Raw genomic sequence first — 22,919 nt, forward strand, 5'->3', positions numbered from 1 at the left:
TCTTGGAATAAAAAAAGGTGTTGCTATGCATTTACTAAAGTGCGCAGAAAGGCTTTAAATGTGCTGCTATGTGGTTGCCATAGTATTCTGGGTTCTAGCTGGTTCCCAGGGTGTTGCTATGCAGTTGCTAAAGTGCTCAGAAAGGATTTTAATGTGCTGCCATGTGGTTGCCATAGTATTCTGAACTCTAGGTTGTTGCCAGGGTGTTGCTATGCAGTTGCTAGGGCGCTGCATGAGTCAAGGTGTTGCTATGCATATGCTAAAGTGTTCTGAAAGGCTTTTATTGTGATGCTACGTGGTTGCCATAGTATTGTGTTTTCTGGGTGGTTGCCAGGGTGTTGCTATGCAGTTGCTAAAACATATAAAGTAATTTTTAATGTGTTGCTATGCAGTTGCTAGGGTACTGCACACGTTAAGGCATTGCTATGCATTTATGTGGTTGCCATTGTTTTCTGAGTTCTGGGTGGTTGCCAGGTTGTTGCTATACAGTTGCAAAGATGTTCAGTGTTATTTTAATGTGTTGCTATGCAGTTGCTAGGAAGTTGTCTGAGTCAAGGTGTTGTTATGCATATGCTAAAGTGTTCTGAATGGTTCTGGGTGGTTGCCAGGGTGTTGCTATGCAGTTGCAAAGATGTTCGAAGTCATTTCTAACATGTTGCTAGGCGGTTACATGTGTCAAGGTTTTGCTATTCATTTGGCAAAGTGTTCTCAGGGGCTTTTAATGTGCTGCTGTGTGGCTGCCATAGTATTCCAAGTTCTGGGTGGTTGGCAGGGTGTTGCTATGCAGTTGCAAAGGTGTTCCAATGTGTTTCTATGCAGTTGCTAGGGTGTTGTACGAGTTAAGGTGTTGCTATGCCTTTACTAAAATGCACAGAAATGCCTTTAATGCATTGCTAAGTGGTTGCTACAGTTTTCTGGGTTATACCTGGCTGCTAGGGGGTTGCTATGCAGTTGCCAGGGTGCTGTATGAGTCAAGGCATTGCTATGCTAAGTATTCTGAATAGCTTTTAGTGTGTTGTTAGGCGGTTGCCATAGTATTCTGGGTTCTGGGTGGTTGCTAGGGTGTTGCTATGCAGTTGCAAAGATGTTCCAAGACATTTTAATGTCTTGCTATGTAGTTGTTAGGGAGTTGTCCAAAACAAGGTGTTGTTATGCATATGTAAAAATGTTCTGAATGGCACTCAGTGTGCTGCCATGTGGTTGCCATAATATAATGGGTTCTGGGTGGTTGCCAGGGTGTTGCTATGCATTTTCAAAGTTGTTCCAAGTCAATTTTAATGTGTTGCTATGCAGTTGCTAGGGTGTCACATGAGTCAAGGCATTACTATGCATTTGCTAAAGTGCTCAGAAAGGCTTTTAATGTGCTGCTGTGTGGTTGCCATAGTATTCCAAGTTCTTAGTGGTTGCCAGGGTGTTGCTATGCAGTTGCAAAGATGTTCCAATGTGTTTCTATGCAGTTGCTAAGGTGTCATTTTTAATGCATTGCTATGCAGTTGCTAGGGTTCTGTGTGAGTCTAGATGTTGCTTTGTATTTCCTAAAGTGTTCTGAGTGTTTTTATGAAGTTGTCATAGTATTCTTGGTGGTTGCCAGGGTGTTGCTGTGCGGGTGCTACAAGGTCTTTTTAAATGTGTTTCTATGCCATTTTAGGGTGTTGTAGCAGTTGTTGCTATATTTGCAAAAGTGTTCTGATTGACTTTCAGTGTGCTGGTGTGTGGTTACCATATTATTCAGGGTGGTTGCTAGGGTGTTGCTATGTAATTGGTAAGATGTTCCAAGTCATTTTTAATGTGTTGCAGTGCAGTTTCTAGGGTGTTGTGGAAGTTGAGGTGGTGCTATGCAGTTGCTAGGCATGCTGCTAACTTTCCAGCATGTTCTGGGTGGTTGCTAGCTGGACGCTGACTGGTAGTAACTACACACCTCTTTTAATTGAGACACTTGATTTAAGGATCATTCACTAGTGATGACTGATTTAGAAATCACCAATAATAAAATAAAAGGACAACTGAAACATTTCTCTTGTCACATATGCTTTTTATTTCTTTCTCTTTATGTCTATAAGTGTGTTTTTTTGTGTTTGTGTGAGGTATGTGCGAATTATCTGAACGTTGGGCTGAGAAGCGCCTGTGTAATTCATTCGGGGCCAGACCACTGTCAGAGCGAGTATGAACGAGGTGTTTTGTGACGAAGACGAGAGCAGATAGAGGGAGAGACGGGGAGAAACGATAGATAGTATAGATGAGACTGACTGCGGGGGGAGGAGTGTGTGTTTGTTGGAGAACTGAACGTGTTGCAAGATGGAAAATCAAGATGGTGGAATGTGAACTAATAAATATCACCATCATTCTGTCTGCAAACCTAGAGTCCCGACTCTAGCATTAAAAGAGAAAACAACATAATTCACACAAGTTTGATGCAAACTGTGTGTTGCATTTACATGTATGCACTTCTTGCATTGCATGCATTTCTGGGCTTCCTCCAAAGCTACAAATTCAAAAACAGTTTTTAAAAAAGATCATTCAAAATATACTAATATAACAAAATGGCAAAAATACAGTGAAGCACATGCAAAGTATGCAATGATGTCAACTTCAAGAATAAAAAGACAAAGAAAAATAAAGCACATATTTTTATTCTGGCAGAACAGGTGTGATACCAGTTTAAAATATAGATTATATACAACATTAAAAACAAGGGTGTAGATTTGATTTTGGCATTGGTGGGGGCATAACAGCAGATAACAGACATTTAATTGTTTGATCAAAATTATTGCTAGGGTCAATTTAGTAGTGTTTGTATATCATTCATGAAAAACGTTTGCTTTTTTTTCCCACTGAAAAAGAAACATAAAAGAATAAGGCGATCCGATTGGAGCCCTTTAAAATAATTTGTGATAAGCACTTTGCAGTCCCGATCTGAATCAAATGATCTGTGATATGCAAAGTTTTCTACAGGTTTTCTACAGTAGGTACGTTCTAGTGCATTGCTATATGGCTGTCAGTGTGTTACTATGCAGCGTTCTTAGTGGTTTTTAATGTGTTGCTATGCAGTTGCAACTTAGATTGCATCCACAGTATATATTTACATGCATGTACACAGTTCATGCATGCATTGCTTGCATTATTGGGTTTCTGTCAATGGTATAAATATGTTGATAGTTTATCTTTGACTAACTCACAGTATTTTGCAGTGTATTTGCATTCTGACAGATTATAAAGCAACGCTCATTGAGCTGCATGTTTGGCCCTGAGACATCACTGAGGTGCTCCTGACATGAATACTGTCTAAAATATAGACAGCAATATGACGCATTTTTATTTACCCGTTCTCTGATGGATGCATGTCCTTGTGTGGCTCTGGGCAGACTCTTGGGCTCAGGACGGGGTCGGTGGCCCTACATGGCCCCTCTTCCTCTGGGTCAGAGCACAGCCAGACCCCCTGTCTCCAGGAAGAGCATTTCAAAAGAGCATCCATCGGAGGATCAGACGGAAAACACTGACAGAATGAGACCTGGACACTGAGGACAAAACCTAAGAAATGAGGAAACAGCTCAAAACAAGTGACACACACACACACACACACAGCCAGACTGAGAAATGTGTTTGATTAATGATAATTCAAAGGAACATGTGAGCTTGCTCTTTCATTCCCACTTATGGCTTATTATTGACATTGCCTGAGCAGTTTCTCTTAAAATACCTGAGAAGATATAAAAACGGACACAAATGAGTCAAAAGTTGTCATACAGTAAAAAAATTCATGTAGCAGCTCAAATTATTTGCTGTCTAGGAGAAAATTAAATAAATCTCATTTGTGATTTTTCTTTCCTCAGGAAACATGTGCAAGGTTAAGATCATTATTTTTCTGAGAATTCTTTTTCTGTAAAACACAATGCCAAGGTGTTATACTATGCAGTTGCTAAGGTATTCCAAGTCACTTTTAGTGAGTTGCTATGTAGTTACTAGGGTGTTATGGGCAGCTTCCTGGGTGTTGCCATGTGATTTCTGATGTGTTCCTATACTGTGTGTTGCTATGCAGTTGCTGATCTGTTTCATGTGGCATATGCTGTTGCTATAGTGTTCTACATAGATTTTAGGGCATTGCTACTGTATATGGTTGTCAGGGTGTTGCTATGCAGACACTAAGGTTTACTGAGTGGTATTAGTGTGTTGCTATACAGTTACCAAGGTGTTGCTATGTAGTTGCTGATGTATTTAAAGTTGCATATACTCTTGCTATGGCATTCTAGAGTAGGTTTTAAGGCATTGATACTGCATATGGTTACCAGGGTGTTGCTATGCAGATACTAGGGTGTTCAGACTGGTTTTTAGTGTGTTGCTAGACAGTTGCCAGGGTGTTGCTATGCAGTTGCTGATGTATTCTGACTAGCATATACTGTTGCTACGGTGTTCTGGGCAGATTCTAGGGCATTACTACTTTATTTGGTTGCCAGGGTGTTGCTATGCAGATACTAAGGTGTTCTGAGTGGTTTTTAGTGTGTCGCTATACAGTTTCCAGGGTGTTGCTATGCAGCAGCTGATGTATTTCAAGTGACATGTGCTGTTGCTATGGCGTTCTAGGTTTTCCAGGGTGTTGCTATGCAGCAGCTGATGTATTTCAAGTGGCATATGCTGTTGCTATGGCATTCTAGGTTGCCAGGGTGTTTGCTATGCAAATACTAAGGTGTCCTGAGTGGTTTTTAGTGTGTTGCTATACAGTTGTGAGGGTGTTGCTATGCAGTTGCTGATGTGTACTTTGTGGCATATTCTGTTGCTATGGTGTTCTGGGCAGATTTTAGGGTATTACTACTTTATTTGGTTGCCAGGATGTTGCTATGCAGATACTAAGGTGTTCTGAGTGGTTTTTAGTGTGTCGCTATACAGTTCCAAGGTGTTGCTATGTTGCTACCTATTCTAGGTAGATTTTAAGGCATTGCTAATGTATATGGTTGCCAAGGTGTTGCTATCTGGTTGTTGATGTGTTCCATGTGGCATATACTGTTGCTATGGCATTCTAGGTAGATTTTAGGGCATTGCCACTGTATATGGTTACCAGGGTGTTGCTATGCAGTAGCTAATGTGTTCCAAGTGGCATATACTGTTGCTATGGCTATCTAGGTAGACTTTAGGGCATTGTTACTGTATATGGTTGCCAAGGTGTTGCTATGGAGATACTAGAATGTTCTAAATGGTTTTTAGTATGTTGCTATACAGTTGCCAGGGTGTTGCTATGCAGCAGCTGATGTGTTCTGAGTGGCATATACTGTGGCTATGGCATTCTAGGTAGACTTTAGGGCATTGCTACCATATATGGTTGCCAGGGTGTTGCTATGCACATACTAGGGTTTACCCAGTGATTTTTAATGTGCTGCTATACAGTTGCCAGGGTGTTGCGATGCAGTTGTTGATGTGTTTCATGTGGCATATACTGTGGCTATGGCATTCTAGGTAGATTTTAGGACAGTGCTACTGTATATGGTTGCCAGGGTGTTGCTATGCAGTAACTGATGTGTACTATGTGGCATATACTGTTGCTATGGCTTTCTAGGTAGACTTTAGGGCATTGCTACCATATATGGTTGCCAGGGTGTTGCTATGCAGATACTAGGGTGCTCTGAGTGGTTTTTAGTGTGTTGCTATACAGTTGCCAGGGTGTTGCTATGAAGCAGCTGATGTGTTCCAAGTGGTATACACTGTTGCTATGGGGTTTTAGGTAGATTTTAGGACTACTCTATATGGTTGCTAGGGTGTTGCTATGCAGGGTGCAAGTGTTTTTCAGTATGTTGTTAAACAGTTGCCATGGTGTTGCTATGTGGTTGTTGAGGTGTTCTAAGTGGCATATTCTGTGTTGCAATGCAGTTGCTATGGTGTTGTAGGTTGTTGCTAGAGTGTTGCTATACAATTACTCTGTTACAGTTACAGTTATGCAGTTGCTAGGCTGTTCTTGCTTCAATGTCTAGGCAAAAAGTGATCTTTAAGAGCTCAAATGAATCCCACCTCATGCTGAAGGTCTTTTCAGATGCAGTAGACATGTTTGACCTTTGTTTGTTTGTTGGCATCTTGCGCTGATATGTGTGTATGTGATGAAATTAAGAGCGATCGATGACCGTCTCTCTCCGGTACGTTCTCTGCTCTTATCTGAGCAGTGTGTTATCTCACTGAGCCAATCCTGTCAGAATCAGGCCGACAGAAAGCCGCGTGAGTGTGTATAGACAGAGGCGCTCGAGTGTGAGTGTGTTTGATCACTGCTATCTGTCACTGTGTACATGAGTGTGTGTGTGTGTGTGTGTGTTTGCAGAGCTGCTCTGATCACCTCATTACATCTACAAGTGTGACAGGATTGGAGAGGATTATGGGATTACAATCTGAACAATCGTATGGGAATTGCTAAGGAAATTCTACATGAAATCTCTTTAACATTTCAGATGTTTCTCCTACACAGAAATGAGACTAAATGTTGAGTTTTGAGAAGAGCTCTCAAACGGTGCTCAGACTTGCCAAGATATTAAGTTTTCTCTCCATGATAGCAATATCTTAAATGCAAAACAAATGGAGACTTACCATAGACTCTCCAGCTTCTTACAATTTTCTGTGGCAAATAATCTCACGTTTCTCCTTGGGAAGTTCAGAAGAAAACAATGTCTCAAACTCTGCTCAGGATTGCCAAGACACCTAAATCTGCCAAGAAAACACATGGGAACTCTTTAATATCTATTTTTTTTTTATAATAAAAATAGTTTAAATGCAAAACAGATGGAGACTTTGCTTCTTCCTCTTCTCAAAATTGTTTTTGCAAATTATCCCACCTTTCTCCATGGGAGTTTCAAACGAGACAGAAGATAGATAGAAGAAAGTAAATAATCTCACATTTCTCATCAGGAGTTGCAAAAGAGATCTCAGTAATGTCTCAAACCGTGCTCAGGTCTGTCAAGACACCAAAATCTGCAAAGAAAAAATATGAGATCTCTTTAATATCTCATATTTTTCTCAATGACAGCAATGGGTTAAATGCAAAATAAATTGAGATATTGGATCTGCACCTTTCCAAAAATGTATCTTAAGAAAAAAAGCAAATAATGTCACCTTTCTCCTTGGGAGTTTCAGAAGAGATCTCAACAATGTCTCAAACTGTGCTCAAACTTTCCAAGATATCAAGTTTTTTTTTCTAACATCAATAGGTTAAATGCACAACAAATAGAGACTTACCATAGGCTCTCCATCTTGCAGTTATCTCTGGCATAATCTCACAATTCTCCTTGGGAATTTCAGAGTAGATCTCAACAATGTCTCAGACTGTGCTCAGGTTCGTCAAGACACCAAATTTCAAAAGGAGAAAACACAAAATCTCTTTAATATCTCATTTTGTCTTCATGTCAGCGATATCTTAAATGCAAAAGATCTCCAGCTTCTCAAAAACTTCTCTTGGAAATAATCTCACCTTTCTCTGAAGTTGTAGAAGAGATCTCAACAATGTCGCAAACTGTTCTCAGGTTTGCCAAGACAACAAAATCATGAGATCTCTTTAATATCTCATTCTCTCCATATGAGCAACAGGTTAAAAGCAAGACAAATGGAGATGTTGGTTCTCCAACTTCTTGAAATATTCTCTTGCAAATTATCCTACTTTTCTCTGTGGGATTTTCAAATAAGATCTCAGGAATGTCTCAAGCTGTGTTCAGGAGACTTTGGCTCTCCAGCTTCTTCAAATTTTCTCCGGAGAAAAAAAAAAAAAAAAAATCATCTCACCTTTCTCCTCAGGAGTTTCAGAAGAGATCTCAGTAATATCTCAAACTGTGCTTAGGACTGTCAAGACACCAAAATCTGCCAAGAAAATATATGGGAACTCTTTAATATCTTATATTTTCCTCAATGACAGCAATGTGTTAAATGCAAAAAAATGAGATTTGCAGCTTTTTAAAAATTAATCTTGAGAAAAAAAAAACAGTTAATCTCACCTTTCAGGTCTGGCAAGACACCAAAAAAAAAAACATAATTTCTCATTTTTTTCTCCATGATAGCAATATGGTAAATGGAGACTTTGGTTTTCCAGCTTCTTAAAGTTTTCTTTTGCAAATAATCTCACCTTTCTCCATTGGAGTTTTAAATGAGATCTTAGCAATGTCTCAAACTGTGCTCAAGAGACTTCGGGTCTGCAGCTTCCCAAAATGTTTTTCTATTTGGAAGAAAGCAAATAATTTCACTTTTCTCCTCAGGGGTTTTAGAAAAGATCTCAACAATGTCTCAAACTGTGCTCAGGTCTGCCAAGACACCAAACCAAGACACCAAAATCTGCAAAGAAAAAACACGAGATCTCTTTAATATCTCACATTTTTCTCAATGACAGCAATGAGTTAAATGCAAAAGAAATTGAGATATTGGGTCTCCAGCTTCCTAAAAATTTCTTTTGAGGAAAAAAAAACAAATAATCTCACCTTTCTCCTTGGGAGTTTCAGAAGAGATCTCAACAATGTCTCAGATTGTGCTCAGGTCTGTCAAGACACCAAAATCTGCAAAGAAAAAAAAAACATAATTTCTCATGCATTTCTCATTTTTTTCTCAATGACAGCAATATGATAAAAGGCGATTTTGGTTTTCCAGCTTCTTAAAGTTTTCTCTTGCAAATAATCTCACCTTTCTCAAACAACATCTCAGCAATGTCTCAAAATGTGCTCAAGAGACTTTGGGTCTGCGGCTTCTCGAAATGTTCTCTTCAGAAGAAAGCAAAAAAAATTCACCTTTCTCCTCAGGGGTTTCAGAAGAGATCTCAACAATGTCTCAAACTTGCCAAGATACCAAATCTTCTCCTCCACGACAGCAGTAGCAACAAATAGAGACTTTGGTTCTCCAGCTTCTCAAAGTTTTGTTGCAAATAATCTCACTTTTCTCCATGGAAGTTATAAACGAGATCTGTCTCATGACTCAAACTGTGCTAAGGTCTGTCAAGACACTAAAATCTGCAAAGAAAAAAAGAGATCTCATTATTGCCTTTTTTTCCTCAATAATATCAATAGGATAAATGCAAAACAAGTGGGGACTTTGGATCGCTAGCATCTTAAAATTTTCTCTCGCAAATAATCTTACCTGTCTCCATGGGAGTTTCAAACAAGATCTCAGCAATGTCTCAAACTGTTCTTAGAAGACTTTGGGTCTCCAGCGTCTCTAAAAATTATCTTGAGAAAATAAGCGAATGATCTCATCTTTCTCCTTAGGAGTTTCAGAAGAGATCTCAACAATGTCTCAAATTGTGCTCGGCTTTGTCAAGACACCAAAATCCGCAGGAAAATCATAAGGTCTCTTTGATATGTCAGATGTTTCTCCTACAATAAGGCAATGAGATTAAATAGAGAACAAATTGAGAATTTTGCTGTAGTTTCTTTCTTTCTCTGCTGAAAAATGACCTGCGTCTAGAAGTTCTCAACAATGTCTCAGACCGTGCTCAGAGTTCTCAATATCCTCAAACATTTCTCATCAGTCTTATTTTTATTTATTTTGAGGAATTTTAGGAGAAACATCAGAAAGCTGATATTTAAATCCAACAAAGCTTGAAAACTCCATCTCCTGAGCTATGAAAGAGCAATCCGTGAGCAGTAAAACCCACGTGTTGTCAGTAAGAGTTACGATGTGTGTAATGGGTTTAGTGACGGTGTGTAATAATGGCTTCAGTGTGCTTGTGTTGTTGTAGAGTGTTTGTAGATTAGCGCTCTCTTTGTTTTACGCTGATGTTTAAATCGCACCCGACCTCGCTGAACACACATCACCGTTACCTTTAACCTCTCGTGTTTACGGCCAATCAGCTTTCACCAATCAGGATCATCACACAGTGTGACAAAGAGGTCACAGAAGTCCAGCCTCTCTGATTGGCTCGTTTCTGACCAATCACAGGACGCACTCTCACTAACACAACCTGCTGTCCTGAAACTCCTGAGAGGGAATCACATAGAATCAAATAGAAGAAATAAGACATTTATGTCAAGAAAATAAAGTTTTTAAGACCGATAACAAATTTCGCATTGCTTCTTAATAATTAAAGCCCCACATTTAGCCTCTAAATGACTGCACAGATTTTATGGACATATGTAATACAAATAAAATAAAATTCTCTTCACAACTAAAATATTGTTTTCAAAATATTTTCAGTATGTTTCAAAATATTGTTTATGTTTAATTGGTTCTACGACTTCAATATAAAAATGTAAAACTTAAAACTAATGAATGTAATTTTTGCTTGCTGATTTAAAAAATGCATTCCAGTAATTTATTAATAAAAAAAAAACCCAAAACAATTTACCAATGTACAATTATTTGTTAAAAATATATAATTAAATTAAATTATAAATAATATAAATAATATTAAATATCTATATAAATATATTTAATATTATATAATATTAAAGAAAAAAATATTTTATTATTATATAAAATCTTTGCTGAAAAAAATAAGAGAGTTTACAAGACATTCTAAAATATATAGAATTTATTTATGTATTTATTTTTAAATGTGATCATGTGATTTATCCTGAGAGGTGATTCACTTTACATTGTTACTCGCTTGGTTGTTCTACTTGGTCTTTTTTATTGCCTGTGTTTATTTATAGAACACATGAAAAGAGAGAGAAAGAGAGAGAGAGAGAGAGAGAGGGAGGGAGAGAGAGGTGGGCATCCAGAGCCTCACCCTCAGATAAGAACGGGCTAAAGTCCGACTGCCGAACAAACAGTGGACGAGAGAAACGCCGATAAGAACTCAACAACACACACACACACACACACATTCCCAAACGGTTTCCTAAACTAGCGATTCATGAGTTGATGTAAAGGTATTAATTAATTAAATCATAAATATGTACAATGAAAAAAAAATTTGAATAATAAATAATTTATTACTATATTAAATATATATATTTTAAAATATTAAATAATTATATAATTAAATATTTTTTTATAAAATTATTATATTTATATAAATTAATTATATAAAATAATAATTAAAATAAATATTTAAATCAATAAAAATACAATAAAATAATAAATCAAATTAAAAAAAAAATATTAAAATAAAACTAAAATAGATTTGCATACCTGCAATACCAAACAATTTACAAATGTACAATTATTTGTTTAAAAAAACATCCAAAAAACATCAATTTTTTACAGATATGTCAGAATGCAAAAAAAAAGAAAAAAAGAGAAAGATTTTATATAATATTAAAAATATATTTTTTATTATTTTTATTATATAAAATCATTGTTGAAAAAAATAAGAAAGTTTACAAGACACTCTAAAATATATAAAAATATATTTAAAAAAAATTGCATTTATGTGATTAATAATTAATATAAATATAAATTATAGCTGACTAATAAAAGTTATTTTGGGGCAAAACCTTCAATAAAATACCAATATGATGACGATGAGAAGTGCAGAATGAAAAGACTCTTCGTGTGTATGTTTTCTGAAGTGTTGTTTACTTACACAAAAACCACTGTGATGCTGAAGAGCTTTGTGGGCGGTTCCCAGAGTGTTGCTATGTGGTTGCTAGGGTGTTCTGATTGGTTTTAAGCTCAGGTTCCTCCTTCATTGTGCATCTGTAGGATCTTTTTTTGCCCCACCTTTTCAATTGTGAAAATGAAGTTTGAAAATATACTAAAAATGACAAAAACACACTGCAAAACTCAAGAAGAATTATATTGACATATTAAAAATAACTAATAGAAATAAAAGCAGTTTGTTATAAACTGAAATGGAAATAAAAAACAAATGACATTAAAATAATAAAATAAATGTAATACAAACGACAAAATTACAAAAAAAGCCATTAAAAAAATTAAAATAAAAACAGAAAATATAAAACTAAAAACTATAATAGTATTTTACTGATAATAAAGCGGTTTACTAGTACAGATTAGTACAGATTGACTAATAGTAGTATTAGTACAGATTGACTTAAACATTGCTAATTAAGATTAGAGTCTTCCAAATTATGTAGTGCATTGAACCTGGTGCAACTGATGCCAATATATGCTTTATTTGTGCAATATTAGTTGACTACTAATGGAAACTGACTGAGTTGGCTCTACTTACCAACAGTACAATGACCTGATGACTTGATTAGAGTTCTGAGAAGGTCGAGCAGATATTTATTGCCGTTATTAGCGCTATCGCAGTCGTGCCACGTCGTCACAGTCAGGTGTGTTCAGTAGTGTGGTTTCAGTGGTTTTGTGCGAATATTGAGGGCCTCGTGACCTCTGACCAGCTCCAGTCCAACAAAAACACTAATAAAACATCAAAAAAAAATAACACTGTATATTGATCAGTTTGTTCAACCTTTTGCTGTATTTTGACCTTGTGGAGCCTAAATCTGGCCTTGACCTTGATGATGTAATAAAGTCATCCGTCACATGACAGAATTTCTGATTTCCTTTCTGAACGTTCAAGAATCGAGGCATTTCTTGTTTTGGTTTTCTCACGAGATCTTATTGAGTTTCATTCACATATTAGATCTGCCTCATATATTTCTCATCAAATATCTGAAGAGACAGAAAAACACACAAATGAATCACTGGCTGTAATTAAGTGGAACAAAATAATTATAAAAATAACAAAAATGACAAAAACACACCACAAAATGACTAAAACTTAAAACAAAATGAAAAATAAAAATTAAAAACACTATTAAATGTTAAGAAATATTAAAATATTAAATATATTTAAATATTAAAATAAATGAATACATTTATAAATTAATAAATATTAAATACTAAATATATTTTAGCATTTAATACTAAAATTACAGAACTAAACAGAAAGAAAAATTAATAAAACAAATAGACGTATTTGGCAAAAAACACTACAAAATTTCTCAAATTAAAAAGAAACTGAAAATATTAATATAAAAACTAATAAATATATAGGATTACATATTATATATTTTTTAAATTTTATTTTAAATATTATTTAATTGTAAATTACAATTAATAAATAATAAATTAATATTAAATTAATACATATTAAATACTATTTTGTACTATTTAACAAAAATAATAAAACAGAAACATATTTAAAAAAAATAATAATACAAATGACAAAAACACACTTCAAAACTACTAAAACCAAAAATGAAAATTGAAAATATAAATACAAAGCCTAATAAATATTAATAAATGTGTAAATATTACACAGATACATACATAAAGTAATTAAATTAATAATAAATTAACAAATATTAAATACTATTGTTTTTTTTTAAATAACTAAACCAAAATGGAAATAAAATTAATTACAAAGTAATTAGACAATTAAAAAAATCAAATAAAAATGACAAAAAACACACTACAAAACTACTAAAACTTAAAATGAAAACTGAATATATTAATACAAAGCCTAATAAATATGTAAATATTACACAGGCACATACATAAATAAAGTAATTTAATGAATAATAAATAAATAAATATTAAATACTAAATATTTTATTTGAAAATAACTAAACCAAAATGGAAATAAAAATTAAGAAAAAATAAATAAATAGATGATTTAAAATAAAAATGGCAAAAACACACTACAAAATAACTAAAACTTAAAATAAAAACTGAAAATTTAAAAATAAAACCTAGTAAATAAATATGAATAAATATTCTAAATAAATAAATATTAAATTAACTAAAAAAAAACAATATTAATGATACTTAAACAACAGTGCTTATAGACACACACACAATGAGAGGAAATAATAGCCCAGAGGAGTGTCTCAATACAGCCTGATAAGTGAGGAAATATTGCTGTTTGTCGAGTATCCGTACGGTTGAAACGCTCACACACGTGCACATACACATGCACACACACACCGTCAACAATCATACGTGTCATAATAAGAGGCTTGTGGAGGATCCTCTGAACAATAGGGCTCCACAGGCTGGGCTCTTATCAGTCTGAGCTCTTATCCAGACTGTCTCTGTTAGTCTAAACCCCCTTCAGCTCCGCCGGACCCCCTTATCAGACCCGGCTGACGTCAGGGCTCCTGCTGCAGACGGACCCTGATAGTGCCGGGACCGACTGACCTGTGGGAATCGTCACACCGGCCCAAACCAGCAACCGGCGTCCAGAACCGACACGGACACATGCAGGGGACACAAAATGGGTTTTATTCACCAGAAAAACCCGTTTCAGCTCAAACATGAGATTTTAAATCAATATTTCAGTAATTTACCAACACATTTGCATGTTCATGGTCCTCTGATGATGGTTATTGGCTTGTAAATGTAATAAAAATGCATTTTAGTAATGGTTATGTTTTGTTTGTATTTTTCAAACTATTACATGCAACAAATTAAATGTTAAATAAATTAAATGGTTCTAATATAATATTTTATTACACCATTAAAATAATAATAATTATTATAATAAGAATAAAACAATTATTTTTAAATCATAGTTATTAAAAATAAAGTACTTTCGCAACTGTTTTGTTTTATGTGTTTGTATTTTGAAATTATTTAAATACTTTTAAATATTTTTAAAAATATTTTAAAATGTACACATTCGCATCTTCACATGACATGCAGCAAATTAAATATTAGATAAATGAAATATTTCTAATATAATTACATTATTAAAAATAATGAATTAAAATAAATTATATTAAAATAATAATTAACAACATTTAGTTAGTGTTTTAATTTTGTTTACATTTTAAAATTATTTAAATATTTTAAAATGTATTTAACAACACATTCACATGTTCATGTTCACATGACGCAGCAAATTAAATATTAAATTTTTAAAATAATTTTTTAATGTTTTGTTATAATATTACAATTAATTAAATATTACAATTATTCATTTTTAGTAAGTGTTTTATTTTGAATATTTTTAAATGATTTATTCAATCTAAAAAATATATATATTTATGATATTATTAAAATAATAATAAAAATAATAGAGATATATTTAAATACTAATTATAAAAAATAAAGTACTTTAGTAAGTGTTTAATTTTGTTTGTATTTCAAAATTATTTAAAAGAATTTAAATGTTTTTTACACATTTGCATGTTTACATGACATTTACATGACATGCTGCAAATTAAATATTAATTTAAATAATTCTAATATAATAATTATATTATTAAAAAGAACTAATTAAAATAATTACATCAAAATAATAATAATAATTAACAAAATTTTGTATGTTTTTTATTTTGTTTAAATTTTGAAATTATTTAAATATTTTAAAATGCATAAATGCATTTCACAACACATTCACGTTCATGTTCACATGACATGCAGCAAATTAAATATTAAACAAATTAATTTTTTTAACATGATCTGTTTGTTATAATATTACACTTAATTATAATAATAAATATAAAAATATATATTAATATATTAAAATAAATAATATGTATGAATTTTTTTAGTAAGTGTTTTATTTTAAAGTTTATATTTTTTAAATTATTTATTCAATTTAGATGTTTAGAAACATCCTGTATCTGAAGAACCTGTAATTAATTAATAACACATAAAATCACACCCTACAATGTTTTTTTTATGAAAGAAGGATACTTTTATTCATCAAAGATGCATTAAATTGATCCAAAGTGAGAGTACACACACTTATGTTACAGTAGATTTCTATTTCAAATGCTGTTCTTTTGAACTTTCTATTCATCTGTGAATCCCGAAAACAAAACATATCATGGTTTTCACAAAAATATTGTGCAGCACAACTGTTTACAACGTTGATAATAATCATAAATGTTTTTTTCAGAAGTAAATCAGCATATTAGAATGATTTCTGAAGAATCGTGTGAAGACTGGAGTAATGATGCTGAAAATTCAGCTTTGATCACAGGAATAAATTACATTTTAAAATATATTCACATAGAAAATATCCATTGTAAATTGTAAAAATATTTCATAATTTTTACTCTATTTTTGGTCAAATAAATGCAGATCTGGTGAGCAAAAGAGACCTTTTTCAAAATCATTTTAAAAAATGGCAGACACCAAACTTTTGTACTGAATTAACTATTCAGGACAGTTCAGAAAATTTCACAACCTCCCAAAAATCTTTACAAATGACCTCTAAACCATTACTGATGCTCAAGCGTGTGTATGAAGTCACTGCGCAGAAATTAAGAGCAGAATAAATCCGCAGACGTGAACTCTGAAACGCACCCTTTATTTTCAGACACTTATCAAACGCTCCAGAAAATACAGTTTAAAATAACAGAAAAGCAAAGACATTTATAATGTGACTCATCATTGGAGATCATCTCTATAAATATCCTGTTTTCCCAGGACTGAGTCATAAATTCCAGCAGTATGTAAACGGGCAGACAGCAGGTTAAGGAGACGCTTAACACTGCATGGAAAAATTAGCTGAAATTGATTCCTCATGCGAGACGTGCAGACGTACCGCAAACACAAAAGTTCTTCATATTCACAATTTACTATGTATATTTGTTTGTATTTAAAAATTATTTACAATTTTTTTTACATTTTTCACATTTACATGACGTGCTGCAAATTAAATATTAAAAAATTAAAAAAATTCAAATATAATAATTATATTATTTAAAAAATTAATTAAAATAAATAATTACATTAAAATAATAATAATAATAATTAACCAAATTTGGTATGTTTTCTTAATTTTGTTTACATTTTAAAATTATTTTAATATTTTAAAATGCATTTAACAACACATTCACATGACATGCAGCAAATTAAATAAACTAATTAAATATTTTTTTAAATATATTACAATAAATTATAATAATATATATTAGAATATTTATAAATTTTTTAGTAAGTGTTTTATTTTGAATGTTTATATTTTTTAAATTATTTATATTATATTTAATCAGCTGTTTAGCAACATCCTGTAACTGTAAAAATAAGTAAAAATACAGCTAACACAATGCAACCCAATAAAAACATGAAAACATAATAGAAAACGTTTTTTAACATTTTAAAAAACATTTTATTTGCAAAAAAGATAATTTTTAGAAATCATGTTTTTTCATTTTGCATTCCAATTGCACAATCAAACTGCAGTTGGGTTATTTCAATTAAGTAATAAATAACTAAAGGAAATACAGCTAACTAACACAATAAAACACAATAAAAACATGGAAACATAATTAAAAAATGATTTTTGAAAATGAAAAAAAAAAAAAATATATATATATATATATATATATATATGTTAATATTTCATATAATATATATATATATATATATATATATATATATATATATATATACATACACTGACCAAAATTATAAACGCAACACTTTTGTTTTTGCCCCCATGTTTCATGAGCTGAACTCAAAGATCTAAGACTTTTTCTATGTACACAAAAGGCCTATTTCTCTCAAATATTGTTCACAAATCTGTTTAAATAAGTGTTAGTGAGCACTTCTCCTTTGCAGAGTTGACTTATCAAGATGATTATTGCACAGGTGTGCCTTAGGCTGGACACAATAAAAGGCCACTCTAAAATGTGCAGTTTTACTGTATTGGGGGGGTCCGAAAACCAGTCAGTATCTGGTGTGACCATCATTTGCCTCATGCAGTGCAACACATCTCCTTCGCATAGAGTTGATCAGGTTGTTGGTTGTGGCCTGTGGAATGTTGGTCCACTCCTCTTCAATGGCTGTGCGAAGTTGCTGGATATTGGCAGGAAGTGGAACACGCTGTCGTATACACCGATCCAGAGCATCCCAAATATGCTCGATGGGTGACATGTCCGGTGAGTATGCTGGCCATGCAAGAACTGGGATGTTTTCAGCTTCCAGGAATTGTGTACAGATCTTTGCAACATGGGGCCGTGCATCATCATGCTGCAACATGAGGTGATGGTCGTGGATGAATGGCACAACAATGGTCCTCAGGTTCGTTGTTCATAACATACGCCTGCCCATACCATAACCCCACCGCCACCATGGGCCACTCGATCCACAACGTTGACATCAGCAAACCGCTCACCCACACGACGCCATACACGTTGTCTGCCATCTGCCCTGTACAGTGAAAACCGGGATTCATCCGTGAATAGAACACCTCTCCAAAGTGCCAGACGCCATCGAATGTGAGCATTTGCCCACTCAAGTTGGTTACGACAACAGACTGCAGTAAGGTCGAGACCCCGATGAGGACAACGAGCATGCAAATGAGCTTCCTTGAGATGGTTTCTGACAGTTTGTGCAGAAATTCTTTGGTTATGCAAACCGATTGTTGCAGCAGCTGTCCGGGTGGCTGGTCTCAGATGATCTTGGAGGTGAAGATGCTGGATGTGGAGGTTCTGGGCTGGTGTGGTTACACATGGTCTGCGGTTGTGAGGCCGGTTGGATGTACTGGCAAATTCTCTGAAACATCTTTTGGTAGAGAAATGAACATTCAATTCACAGGCAACAGCTCTGGTGGACATTCCTGCAGTCAGCATGCCAACTGCACACCCCCTCAAAACTTGTGACATCTGTGGCATTGTGCTGTGTGATAAAACTGCAGATTTTAGAGTGGCCTTTTACTGTGTCCAGCCTAAGGCACACTTGTGCAATAATCATGCTGTCTAATCAGCATCTTGATATACCACACCTGTGAGGTGGATGGAGAAGTGCTCACTAACACAGATTTAGACAGATTTGTGAACAGTGTTTGAGAGAAATAGGCCTTTTGTGTACATAGAAAAAGTCTTAGATCTTTGAGTTCAGCTCATGAAAAATGGGGGCAAAAACAAAAGTGTTGCATTTATAATTTTGGTCAGTGTATGTATATAGACACACAACATATATGCATTCTGAGTAAATATATTTTGCATGCATTTAAATTAAAGAAGTATTCATTTTATATGTATAATTCAGTCAGAATGCATTGCTGTGATGCATCATGAATTTATGAAACTAACTGCTTATTGAGTTTGAGCAGCCAGATGCTTTTGACCATGACCTGTGTGTGTGTGAGTGAGCTGTAACATTATTCCACTGGTTTATGCAGGTGCAAATTTCCCAACACTAACACACACACACACAGCCTGAATGGATCAAATGTGACCATTTCCCCTCAAATCTACAGTGCCGGCTAGATCTGCTGTTCTCCAGCAAATCTCAAAGCTCACGGATGAACCTCTCTCTCTTCTCTTTCTGTCTTGTTCAGCTCCAGGTGTGTTTTGGCCGATATGACTGTGATAAGCTGATCTGTAACAGTATTTCTGCTGGAGGAGGAAACACGCGGCCTTGAGCGGCAGGCGGAGAGAAGGAAGGGAGGAAGATTTCTCTCTTTTCGTCTCACTCTCTTTGTCAGACACACACTCCCTAAATTTCTCTCGCAGCCGCTGCGACCTTGCATGTAAATAATTATTGAAGAAATGAAAAAAATGAAAGAATAAACAGGCAGAAAGCCTCTTTATTTTCCCCTAGAGTTTCTCTAGGAACATTCTTGCCATTTTAGATTAAAACTACATTAAATATAATTGCATAATGCTGTGTTTTACAACTTGGAAAATGAATGATAAATATTCACTTTGAAGTGGATAAAATGCATCAGTGAATCAAAGTTCCAGCAAACATTTACGGAGTCAGGTGTGTAAAACATGGTAAATGATAATAGTAAAAGTTCATAAACACCTACAAAAAAAAATATTGCATTGCATAACATGTTACCATATTAATGTTTGCAGTATACTAATAGATAAGGATGAGGTTAACCAATCATATTACACGGTTTCCTACAATACTTGATTCTGATTGGTCAGTCGCTGAATTCTGCAGACAAAGATTTGGCAAAAAATGGCATATTTAAAATGACTTCATGTTAATTAATTATTTAACACACACACACACATACATTATATATATATATATATATACACACACACACACACACACACACACACACACATACATTATATATATATATATATATACACACACACACACACACACACACACAATTATTCAATTATAATCTTATATTTTAATTTTATTAAATGATAATTTTATAATAATTTCATATTTAATTATTTAACATATTTAAAATTGATAATGACTTCAATCGGGGTTTCCCAAATAGTAATTAATAATAATTAAGTTAATTATAGGTAATTAAAAAAAAAAACATTAAAAAAAATGTTTTTGTTACTTGAATTGATATAAAATATAAATAAAACTTATTTTATTTCAGCTAGTTGCCAAGGCATTTTTTTCTATTTTCATTTAGTTTAACTTGAAGTACTAACAAAAAAACTAAAACCAAAACTGAAATAAAGATGAAAAACTATACAGTTTTTAGAGTTTTAAAAAAGCAAAAACTAATAAAATGACAAAAACAGCACAATTACTAAAACATTAAAATTAAAATTAAAATATATAAAAATAAAAACTTTTTTTTTTTTTTTTTTTAAAAAATAATATGTTAATGATGCTAAATTAACACTGATAATAACTAATACTTAATTAAATCCTAAAAATTTAAAATCAATAATAATTATAATTAAAAAAATATTATATTATATTAATAATGTTTAACAATGCAAATTAATTTGAAATTTAATAAATAAAAAATCACTATTAAATACATTTTTTTATATATAATTTAAAAATACAAAAAACAATTTGAAAACACATTGGAATAAATAAGCTAAAAAATAAGCTTTCAATTGATGTATGGTTTTAGGATATTACAATATCTGGCCGAGATACGATTACTTAAAAATCTGAGGGTGCAACGAAAATAAAAAAAATTTAGAAAATCGCCTTTAAAGTTGTCCAAATGAAGTTCTTAGCAATGCATATTACTAATCAAAAATTAAGTTTTGATATATTTATGGTAGGAAATACACAAAATATCTTCATGGAGCATGATCTTTACCTAATATCCTAATGATTTTTGCCATAAAAGAAAAATGTATAATTTTGACTCATACGATGTATTGTTGGCTATTGCTGCAAATATACCCGTGCTACTTAAGACTGGTTTTGTGGTTCAGGTTCACATATAAGATGCATGCAAAAATTATTTGTTTACCAGCACATCATGTGACCATTAAACATCATCAGAGGACTCTAAACATGCAAATGCGTTGTTAAACTATTAAACTTAAATCTGAAGGGAAACTTTAAGTAAATATTTTAGGTCAAAGAGGTTCAGCAGACAAAAAGTTTCTGTAGCACATAGACAGTTTAAAACTAATCATGAGAAGCTGAAAAACTGACTGACATTATAAATGCAGAACAGGGCTCCGTCCCACCCAACGCTTCACACACTTTTTGGTGGTCACCGCCTCTTCCTTCTCTTCTCATCTGAGAAAAACATGGTAAGGAGAGTTTGAGAGCGGAGCTGATAAGAGCCCAACGCTCCATTAGTCTCTCTAATTAGTTTGGAATAGTTTGTGAGTTCAGCTTCACATTGGCCAAACGCCACTATAGAGTAAACTGACAGAACGAAACACTGCACAGACATCAGAGTGTGTCTGTGTGTGTGGCAGACCATCCACTTGAAAATATTATGCACACTTCACATGTTTCGCTGCTAGTAATCTGGTGTGCCGTCCATGGACAGCTGCCTTCTAAGGCATCCAAAGTGATGGATTTGAAACGCACTACATATACTGCAAAAATGTTAAGGTAACAAAAATACACACTCAAAAACATTTAGGCCCAAGTTCAAGATTTGTGTGTTTGAATTGCATGTATTTCCATGCATATGAACTACACAGTTTTGACACAAACTAATAAACGTAATGTGACGCATATTTATCAATCATGCATACATAAAAAGGGCAAGAAACAGGTAAACACGTCTGCACTCAAACAAATCATGGCTATGCAACTACACTGTAAAAAACAATTTGTTGAGTCAACTTAAAATAATTTGTAACTTGGCTGCCTTGAAATTTTAAGTTCAGTCAACTCAAAAAAAGTTTATTCAACTTGAAATGTTAAATTATACTAAGTGAGTTGAGTTGAGTTGACTCAACTTTTTAGGCAGCTGGGTTACTTACCCATCTGTTAAGTTTAGCAAACACAAATATCTAAGTTGTTACTTAGTACAGCTTAACATTTCAAGTTGACTAAACTTATTTTAGTTGACTGAACTTAAGAATTTTAAGGCAGCAGGGTAACAAATTAATTTAAGCTGACTCAACAAATTGTGTTTTTTATTTTTTACAGTGTATACATATCTATTTGATTTTATGTTTTTTTTTTTTTTTTAAATTCATATATTCAAAATGCATTTTGAAATCATGGTTATTATTTTTAATTTTTTTTATTTCTGTTAGTTGAAATAAAATAAACTTTAACTGAAATAAAATTATTATAAACAACAACCAATAAATAAATATGGGTCAAAGTTTTTAAGCATAAAACCAGTAAGTGTAATATTGCTTTAAACTGTGTTTTTTCCCCCCAAAAAATAAATACATAAATAAATAAATTAATTAAAATGTTTTAAAAAATGTAAATGTTTCTACTTTAAATTGTTGTTGTTTTTCCAAAAAAAAAAAAAAAGATTAATTAATTAAAAATTAAAATGTTTAATTTAATGGTATTTTTGTTTTTCTGAGCAAAAAAAAAAAAAAAAAAAAAAAAAACACATTTTCCCCTAATTTACAGAAGACACCCACTAAAATGTATTGTAACAATCTTGTCAGGCATATATACAACAAAAATCAATTTATGACATATTAAAAGACAAATTACTTTCACCCCAAATACTAATTAGTTGTAATTCTATATTTTTAATATTTGCCACTATCCTAGGTTTTGCCCATTTGTCAGTAAGAATTTTTTACTCATTTAAAACACAATAAAATTTAACATGCTCGCTTATTCTTCTATATATTTTAATATGTACAAGTCAGAATAAGTTGTTTGAATTTTTACATAAATATTGTTACACTGAATGACAATGTAACATTATT

At 33.1% G+C, this 22,919-nt stretch overlaps 2 long non-coding RNA genes across 2 annotated transcripts; both read right to left on the reverse strand.

Moving 5' to 3' along the window:
- Positions 1-6,577: 6,577 nt before the first annotated feature.
- LOC127182524 (uncharacterized) lies at positions 6,578-7,278 on the reverse strand. The gene is made up of 3 exons (XR_007829924.1): positions 7,204-7,278; positions 6,865-6,939; positions 6,578-6,675 (listed from the first exon to the last, which is right to left on the reverse strand). It is a non-coding gene; the product is annotated as an uncharacterized LOC127182524 (long non-coding RNA).
- Positions 7,279-8,213: 935 nt separating this feature from the next.
- On the reverse strand, positions 8,214-9,153 carry LOC127182523 (uncharacterized). The gene is made up of 4 exons (XR_007829923.1): positions 9,079-9,153; positions 8,629-8,951; positions 8,430-8,504; positions 8,214-8,286 (listed from the first exon to the last, which is right to left on the reverse strand). It is a non-coding gene; the product is annotated as an uncharacterized LOC127182523 (long non-coding RNA).
- Between the last annotated feature and the right edge of the window lie 13,766 nt (positions 9,154-22,919).

This window comes from Labeo rohita, chromosome 20 (genome assembly GCF_022985175.1).
Source record: "Labeo rohita strain BAU-BD-2019 chromosome 20, IGBB_LRoh.1.0, whole genome shotgun sequence".
NCBI classification, from domain to species: Eukaryota; Metazoa; Chordata; class Actinopteri; order Cypriniformes; family Cyprinidae; genus Labeo; species Labeo rohita.